Source organism: Leuresthes tenuis, unplaced genomic scaffold, assembly GCF_036924035.1.
Source record: "Leuresthes tenuis unplaced genomic scaffold, fLeuTen1.0.hap1 SCAF_22, whole genome shotgun sequence".
Lineage (NCBI taxonomy): Eukaryota > Metazoa > Chordata > Actinopteri > Atheriniformes > Atherinopsidae > Leuresthes > Leuresthes tenuis.
In genome coordinates, this window is record NW_027325376.1 from 27815377 (window position 1) to 27824597 (window position 9221).

The following is a 9221-nucleotide window of genomic DNA, read 5'->3' on the forward strand; positions in this document are numbered from 1 at the left end:
TCCAGCCATAATTACTCACAAAGGGGTAAGAAAAGGTAGTATTGCCAGATCATACATGATCAAAACAGGAAGCGGAGGTGGTTCAGCTGGAAGGTGTGAATTTCTGACTAAAGTTTGTAAAAAGCGGGTAAGACAAGGTGCGAATGCCCAACAATGTATGATCAAAAGAGGGAGCAGAGGTGTTTGGCTGCAAGAAAGTGTGAATGTCCGACTAAAGTTTGTAAAAAGTGGGTAAGACAAGGTGCGAATGCCCGAACATACACCATCAAAAGAGGAAGCGGAGGAGCTCTGCTTTAAGACGGTCTGAATGTCCATCAATAATTGCTAGAAAACATAAAAGAAAATTTTCGGGAGTTTGCGGGAGAGAAGGTGTTTGACTGCAAGTAGGTGTGAATGTCAGATCATAATTTTTAAAAAGCGGGTAAGAAAAGGTAAGAATGCCCAACCATAAATTATCAAAAGCGGCAGCAGAGATGTTCGGCTGGTATTTATCAATGTCTACATAGATTACAACAAAAAACAACGTTGTACTTTGCAGTAGAAGAAAGAACAAATCTAAAGTTTCAGGAATCCGAGTATAAGTTTGCTTTCATGAGTTCTGCACGATTTCGGATTTTGCTATAAAATGAATTCCTTCACTAAAACTAAGTTAAAACTGCTTTTTCCTTCCATATTTATCAATGTCGAGATAGATTTAAACAAAAAAAACCACGTTGTACTTTGCAATATAAGAAAGAGCAACACTGAAGGATCAAGAATCCGAGAATAAGCTTTTCATGAATTCTGCATGTGTTGGGATTTTGTTTTAAAATGAATTCCTTCACTCAAACTAAGTTAAAACTGCTTTGTCCTTCATATGTACCCATTTCTACATATATTTCAAGCATAAACTTCCTCATATTACCCTGAATGAGAAAGAACCACACTTGTGATTAAGCCATACGCCCCTTTTGAGGAGTTCTGCATGATTTGGGATTTTATCTATAAAATGAATTCCTTCACTCAAACTATGTTAAAACGGCTTTTACCTTCATATTTATCAATGTCTAGATAGATTTTTTTTTTTTTTTAAAGTTGTAATTTGCAGTAAAAGAAAGAGCAAATCAAAAGTTTTAGGAATCCGAGAATAAACTTATTTTCATGAGTTCTGCACGATTTCGGATTTTACTATAAAATTAATTCCTTCACTCAAACTATGTTAAAACTGCTTTTAACTTCATATTTATCAATGTCTAGATCGACTTCAACAAAGAACAATATTGGATTTTGGAGTAGAAGAAAGAGCAACACTGAAGGATCAGGAATCCGAGAATAAGCTTCTTTTCATACGTTCTGCATGATTTGGGATTTTATGTATAAAATGAATTCCTTCACTCAAACCAAGTGAAAACTGCTTTGTCCTTCATATTTATCAATGTCTAGATCGATTTCAACAAAGAACAAGGTTGTATTTTACAGTATAGGAAAGAGCAACACTGGAGGATCAGGAATCCGAGAAAAAGCTTGCTTTCATGAGTTCTGCACGATTTCGGATTTTCCAGTAAATTAATTGCTTTGCTCAAACCAAGTTAAAATTGCTTTTTCCTTCATAGTTATCCATGTCTAAAAATGTATCAGGCATAAAGTTCCTCATGTTACCCCGAATGAGAAAGAAGCATCCCTTTGGTTGAGCAATACGTTCCTTTTGAGGAGTTATGCATGATTTCGGATTTTGCTATAAAATTCATTCCTTCACTCAAACCAAGTGTAAACTGATTTGTCCTTCATATTTATCAATGTCTAGATCGATTTCAACTTCTTCTACTGCAAAATCCAATGTTGTTCTTTGTTGAAGTCGATCGATAAAGATTGATAAATATGAAGGTAAAAGCAGTTTTCACTCGGTTTGAGTGAAGGAATTTATTTAATAGCAAAATCCCAAATCATGCATAACTCCTCAAAAGGAAAGTATGGCTTAATCACAAGTGTGGTTCTTTCTCATTCAGGGTAATATGAGGAAGTTTATGCTTCAAACATTTTTAGACATGGATAACTATGAAGGACAAATCAGTTTTAAAATAGTTTGAGTGAGGGAATTCATTTTAAAACAAAATCCCAAAACATGCAGAGAACACATGAGAACACATGAAAAGCTTTTCACTGCTTTTTACAAACTTTGGTCAGACGTTCACACCTCCTTGCAGCCGAACACTTCCGCTTCCGCTTTTGATGGTGTATATTCAGGCATTCGAACCTTTTCATACCCGCTTTTTACAAACCATGGTCGGACTTTCACACCTTCTTGCAGCCGAACACCACCTCTCCCGCTTTTGATGATGTATGGTCCAGCATTCTTACCTTTTCTAACACATTTTTCAGCAATTATGGTCGGACATTCACAACTACTCACAGCCGAAAACTTCCGCTCCCCCATTTGATGGTGTATAGTCGAGCATTCTCACCCTTTCTCATCAGCTTTTTGCGTATTATGATCTGACATTCACACCTACTTACAGTCGAACAGCTCTGCTCCCGCTTTTGATTATGTTTGGTTGGATATTCGAACCTTTTCTTAACTGCTTTTTACAAACTTTGGTTGGACGTTCACACCTTCTTGCAGCCGAACACCTCCGCTTCCGCTTTTGATGGTATACATTCGGGCATTCGAACCTTTTGTTACCCGCTTTTTACAAACCATGGGTGGACTTTCACACCTTCTTGTAGCCGAACAACTCCACTCTGGCTATTGATTGTGTACAGTCGGGTATTTTAACCTTTTCTTATCCGCTTTTCACCAACTATGGTCGGACATTCACACCGTCTTACAGCGGAACACCTCCGCTCCCGTTTTTGATGGTGTATAGTCGGGCATTCGAACCTTTTCTTACCCGCTTTTTACAAACTATGGGTGGACATTCAAACCTTCTTGTAGCCGAAAACCTCCACTCCCTCTTTTGATCATACATTGTCGGTCATTCGCACCTTTTCTTACCCGCTTTTTATAAACCATGGTCGGACTTTCACACCTTCTTGTAAACGAACAACTCCGCTCCCGCTATTGATTGTGTACAGTCGGGTATTTTAACCTTGTCTTACCCGCCTTTTACCAACTATGGTCGGACATTCACACCGTCTTACAGCGGAACACCTCCGCTCCCTCTTTTGATGGTGTATGTTCGGGCATTAGAACCTTTTCTTACCCCCTTTTTACAAACTATGGTCGGACATTCAAACCTTCTTGTAGCCGAACACATCCACTCCTAATTTTGATGATGTATGGTTGGGCATTCAAACCTACTTGTTGCCCGCTTTTCATTAATTATGAGTGTTCATTCACACTCCCAAACACCTCCGCTCCCTGTTTTGATCATGTATGGTTGGACATTCGCACCTTTTCTCACCCGCTTTTTGCAAACTATGGTCGGCTATTCACAGCTCCCTCTCCATCATACTTGTATGGTGGGATATTCACACCCATTTGCATCTGAAGACCTCCGCCCCCACTTTTGTTGATATTTATATTCGCACCTTACCCGCTTTTACAAATTATGGTCGGACATTCACACCTATTTGCAGCCGAATACTTCCGCTCCACCTTTAAGTGATGTATGGTTGGCATTTGCACCTTTTCTTATCCTCTTTTTATACTGATTGCTGAAGATTAAGTTGTTCTTTCTCAAACTACAAAATTTTTTTCATTGTTGAAACTTGATTTGATGTGGATAAATAAGGAGGACAAACAGTTTTAATTCAGGCTCATAGAAGGAATTAATTTTATAGCAAAATCTGTACTTCGTCATATGTCGAGAGATGTTTATTGCTGAAGAAGTTCTTTCTCATTCTACAAAGTACAACGTTGTTTATCGTTGAAACTTGATTAGACATGAATACATATCCTTCATATGTATATCTATTATCAAAGCAGTCTTAACTTGGTTTAAGTTAAGGAATTCGTTTCATAGGAGAATCCGAATTCGTGCATAACTCGTAAAATAGAGCTTATTTTCGGATTCCTGAAGAATGAGTCTGGTTCTTTCTCATAATACAGAGTTTGTTGTTTATTGTTGAAACTATATCAGAAGTGAAGAAATAAATGAATGCCTATCAACAACTGTGGGATCTAAACTCTAGTGTTTCCTCTAAAATAATTTCCTTTCTCAATTCAGAAATGTGTGTGTGTAAGTCACAACACCCGTGACACCAAAACGGCTTTCTTTTCTCTCTTTTCTCTACACTCTGCACTGTGAGCACACACACCAAATCTGAAAGGCTTTTTTCTCTAATTTCTACATTATGGACTGTGGGGACACAAAACCGCTCTCTCTTTTTTTTTTTGATGGTGTGCCAGGGCGTTGTCTCTCGTATTAGATTATGCTTAAGATACGAATGGGTTTATCAGTCACATCAGAATACATACATACTGATCCTCCCGTAATAAAATGGTCGGATCTTAACAAACACACTTTGTTTCTTATGACAATCAAGTCAGCGAAACAGCGTATACACGTCAAGACACTGAATCAAGTTTGCCACAAGAACTCATAAGTTTGGCAGTATTGCTCTGCCGTCAGCAATCATACACCCATTTTATTTTCGTGAGACATGCGCAGGCACCTGTTCATCTACTGTTCTATCACTACAAGGATACTTCTACAACTACTATCAAAGTATGTCCGGACTTCTTATGTTGTCAGTTGCTATATATGAATAAGTGGGTAGCTACTGACAAGCATTAAGCATGTCACAAAGCCCAAACATATAACATTTCAGGACACACCACACAGTTAACAACCAGAGTGAAGCGTGTCAAAGCCCAAACATGTAACATTCAACAGGACACTTACACAACACATTCAAATCAAACAGTCAGACAACATACAAGAACATATACCCCAGCCGGCATTGCTCCCTGCCTATTTTCCTACAGCTCACTATGTGTGCGCACACTTTTATTCACAAACTCTTCAACTTATACTCTTTTACCGAAGCTGCTACAGCTCGATTGGCCGAATACCCTTAGATCCTATTTCGGTGAATTTGACATCTGCCTTACATGTAACAGATTAGCGGTTTAGCAGTTTTAATTTAGTTTGAGTGAAGGAATTCATTTTCTAGCAAAATCCGAAATCTTGAAGAACTCATGAAAGTAAGCTTATTCTCGGATTCCTGAAACTTTAGATCTGCTCTTTCTTTTACTGCAAAGTACAACTTTGTTTTTTTTGTTTAAATCTTTCTAGACATGGTAAATATGAAGGACAAAGCAGTTTTAACATAGTTTGAGTGAAGGAATTAATTTTATAGATAAAATCCCAAGGGGCTAACCGGGAGAATTGCTTGAAAGAAACGCGACACCGAATGAGCGGTCAGAACAAAGCCTCAATACGGTGTTCCCGTGGTGTTTTTGTTGCTGCCTTGTCTTTTGCACAGAGTAAAAGACAAGGCAGCCATCGAATAGGGTCCGATTGTTCCTACTTGGTCAGCCGAGGAGCAAGGGGGGGGAGCAAGCGTCTCAACCAAGCAAAGCTCACCATGGGGAAGGTGGCTATGCCAACTAGCCTGATGCCCTGCTCCCGAAGTGATGGATAATCGTACTCTGGTTTCTCTTCATAACGTACAACTCTTTCGCCTTTTATTAAAGACTTCCGTGGAGAGCAGCACTAATGAGTTGTGTCTATTTTTGGCAGGCTTTACCTCTGCGGGTGAAGCCCTTTCTGTCTGTGCAAAAGTAATCTTGTTAGTGTGCAGAATGACTTCTCTGAGTAGAGTCGCCTTACTTGTTGCGACTGTGCCGATGTTCGAAGCTGGAGTGCAAAGTTGTTGCTTGAATGGTGCTTGCTGGAGCGTGGGGGAGTGCAAAGTTATACCATTTAAAAGGGCTGAAGAGTGCTCAGTGCAGCGGGTGGGCGGATGTGCAAAGTGACACTCTGGCCACCTCGAAAACCGAGGTTACATCCACTACCAGGTGCAGCCCATGCTCTGCCGCAAGTGCGGTGAGCATGGGCACCTGGTTGAGGCTTGTACCAAGGTGATATGTGGGAAGTGCAGAGAAATTGGGCACACTTTTCGAGAGTGTCCAAATGGCAGGAAATGTAATCTCTGTGGAGAATTAAATCACCTCTTCAGAGATTGCCCTAAATCTTTTGCCAACAAATTAAAGACGGTAAAGCCACAGTCAAGCCAACAAAGAGAAGGACCAGAGGTGGAAGTTGGTGAACAAAGTGAAGAGGTTGACCCAATAAATTCAAACTTCCCGCCAAAAGCTTGGATTGGAAGTGAGGAGCAAAAAGGGGAGGGGCCTGTAGAGGCCTCACCCCTCAGTGCTGAAGTCTGTGAGAATTCACAGGCAGAGGGTGGAGCTACGCTAAATGAGGAGGAAGAGCAGACAGGTGAGTCTAGTGAAGATACTCACCTCCCCGAAGGTCAACAGCCGAAGAGGACGGCATCTGAGTTGTCCTCTGATTCCCCAGTGGTATCAGAGAAGAGGGGAAGGGTTAGGTCCCCTTCAGACAGTTCTTCAGTGGAAGAACCTAGAGTCTTCCCCTCCGACTCACCAAATGAGGTCTCCTTTTTAACTTTAGCTCTGCAATCAACCCCCAGGGACTCAAAGTTAAATGCAACATTGTTTCAGAGGCCAACACCGAGAGTCCGAAAAGGAAATATAGATCACCCTACTCACTTTTCACCTAAAGAAATGAAGGAAGAGCTAGTTTCCCAAGAAATAACCTGAGTGTGTAATTTGTTTTGATAACTTAGAAAAACGAAAATGACATACCTACTTTCCTTTATCCTTTTAATGGTTCTCACCTTCTCAACACTAAATGTGAGAAGTGTGAAATCAAAGACAAGAGCCCAGAGTATTTTATCCTTCTTAGACTCCATAAAATCAGATGTGTTTTTAATACAAGAATGTGGACTACCTTTTTAAAAAAAACCCATAGACAATGGGAGGAAATGTGGCCCCATTTATCGATATGGAGTGGCTCAAATAAAAATAAAAATGATGGTGTGGCCATTCTAATTAAAAATCCGCATGTTCTGGTGAAAGGTAGCACAGTGGTGAGAGACGGACGGGCACTTTTAGCACACTTGAATTTTATGGGGCAAGACTTTAACCTCTTAAATATTTATGGTTTCAATGGAAAAAAGGACAGGTATGACCTTTTAGAAGATATACAGCTTTACATGCTAGGGCAAGTACTTTTAGTTGTAGGAGGGGATTTTAAGCTTACTGACTGTTTTAAAACCATGCATCCCAGAGAGGAGGGCTTCACCTGGTTTAGTCATGATGGCACCAGAGCCTCTCGCATTGATTCTTTACTAGAGATTGTCCACCCACTGATGTTAGATTAACCCCTGTTTTCTTTTCAGACCACCTTATGCTCTCCTGCACCCTTTCACCCCCAACTGGTGTGACGGTAGGAAGTGGTCTGTGGAAACTCAACTGTTCCCTGTTGGAGGATGAAATCATAGTCAGTCAGTACAGGGAATGTTATAAAGAGTGGCAGACCCTTCAAGACCTCTACGAAACACATGCACAATGGTGGGAAATGGTAAAGGAAACGACGCAGACTTTTTTTAAACAGCAAGGTAAACGTAAAAAAAGGAAAGAGAATAGATGTAAGATGGGACTACAGAAACGCTTACAGCGCTACTTTAAACTAAATCAGTGTGGCATAGACTTTAATGAAGAAATCAAAGATGTCAAAAAGGAAATGTCAGTTTTAGCAGAAATAAAGAGTAAAGGAATTTTTGCAAGAAGCAGGGAGCAGGAAATTGAGGAAGGTGAAAAATGCACACGGTACTTTTTTAAGAAAGTTATAAATAAAAAGGAGTGTATTCAAAATCTAAAAAGAGAAGATGGGTTTTTAACAAAATCCACACAAGAGATGATTGAAACTGTACATACCTTTTATAGTAACATGTAAAAAGAGAAACCAGTGCACTTGGAAACATTGGCAGAAATTTTTAAATTCGTTGACAAAACCGTAAAAGAGAATGCACACTTGACACAGGATTTTACTGCTTTAGAGTTAAAAAAAATGCCTAACAGGTTTTAAGAGAAGTCGAGCTCCGGGTTTAGACGGGCTTCCTGCAGAATTCTATCTGACCTTTTGGGACCTTTTATCATCAGACATTTTAGATGTTTTTAAAGATTTTGAAAAACTTGACCGACTGCCTGACAGTTTTAGAGTGAGAATAGTTACTCTACTTTATTAAAAAAATGATAAGACTGACCTAAATAATTGGAGGCCCATCACACTTTTAAACTTTGACAGTAAACTTTTTAGCAAAGTTTTAGCGACACGGATGTCCTTTGTTTTAGAGGAGGTAATTCACCCAGACCAGGCTTGTGCCATCTCAGGGAGACAACTCCCTGACAGCCTCGTAATGATTCAAGACATCATTGATTACGCTAGAGACAGAAACACCCATCTTGTCGTCTTGAATTTAGACTTTGAAAAAGCTTTTGATCGGGTCTCGCATCAATATCTCTTTCAGGTGTTGCAGCCATCGAATAGGGCCCGATTGTTCCGACTTGGTCAGCCGAGGAGCAAGGGGGGGGAGCAAGCGTCTCAACCAAGCAAAGCTCACCATGGGGAAGTTGGCTATGTCAACTAGCCTGATGCCCTGCTCCCGCAGTGATGGATAATCGTACTCTGGTTTCTCTTCATAACGTACAAGTCTGTCGCCTTTTACTAAAGACTTCCATGAAGAGCAGCACTAAGGAGTTGTTTCTATGTTTGGCAGGCTTTACCTTTGCGGGTGAAGCCCTTTCTATCTGTGCAAAAGAAATCTTGTTACTGTGCAGAGTGACTTCTCTGAGTAGAGTCGCCTTACTTGTTGCGACTGTGCCGATGTTGCTTGAATGGTGCTTGCTGGAGCGTTGGGGAGTGCAAAGTTATACCATTTAAAAGGGCTGAAGAGTGCTCAGTGCAGCGGGTGGGCGGAGGTGCAAAGTGACACTCTGGCCAGCTATGGCCATAAAAAGAACACCGCTACAAGTGCGCATTGTGCCAGGAAGGGCCCTCGGACGTGAACCAGTGGACAGTTATCGCTTCTCTGCCTTTTGGCTAAGATCAAGTGTAGTATCTGTTCTTATCAGTTTAATATCTGATATGTTCTCTATACGAGGACTACATATTAAATGGATTTTTAGCAATAGGAGTTGAAAAAGAAGCTTGCTCCGTTCACTCCAAGCATCAACCTGGTACTGCAGTGCCGCTGGGAACGGTGCGCTCTTC

The 9221-nt window shown here is 40.5% G+C and overlaps 3 non-coding genes across 3 annotated transcripts; all 3 read left to right on the plus strand.

Annotated features, from left to right (window-relative positions):
- Window positions 1–5567: 5567 nt before the first annotated feature.
- LOC140282432 (U5 spliceosomal RNA) lies at window positions 5568–5681 on the plus strand. The gene has a single exon (XR_011909868.1). It is a non-coding gene; the product is annotated as a U5 spliceosomal RNA (small nuclear RNA).
- Window positions 5682–8631: 2950 nt separating this feature from the next.
- Window positions 8632–8745, plus strand: LOC140282438 (U5 spliceosomal RNA). The gene has a single exon (XR_011909873.1). It is a non-coding gene; the product is annotated as a U5 spliceosomal RNA (small nuclear RNA).
- A 285-nt stretch (window positions 8746–9030) lies between these two features.
- On the plus strand, window positions 9031–9221 carry LOC140282500 (U2 spliceosomal RNA). The gene has a single exon (XR_011909928.1). It is a non-coding gene; the product is annotated as a U2 spliceosomal RNA (small nuclear RNA).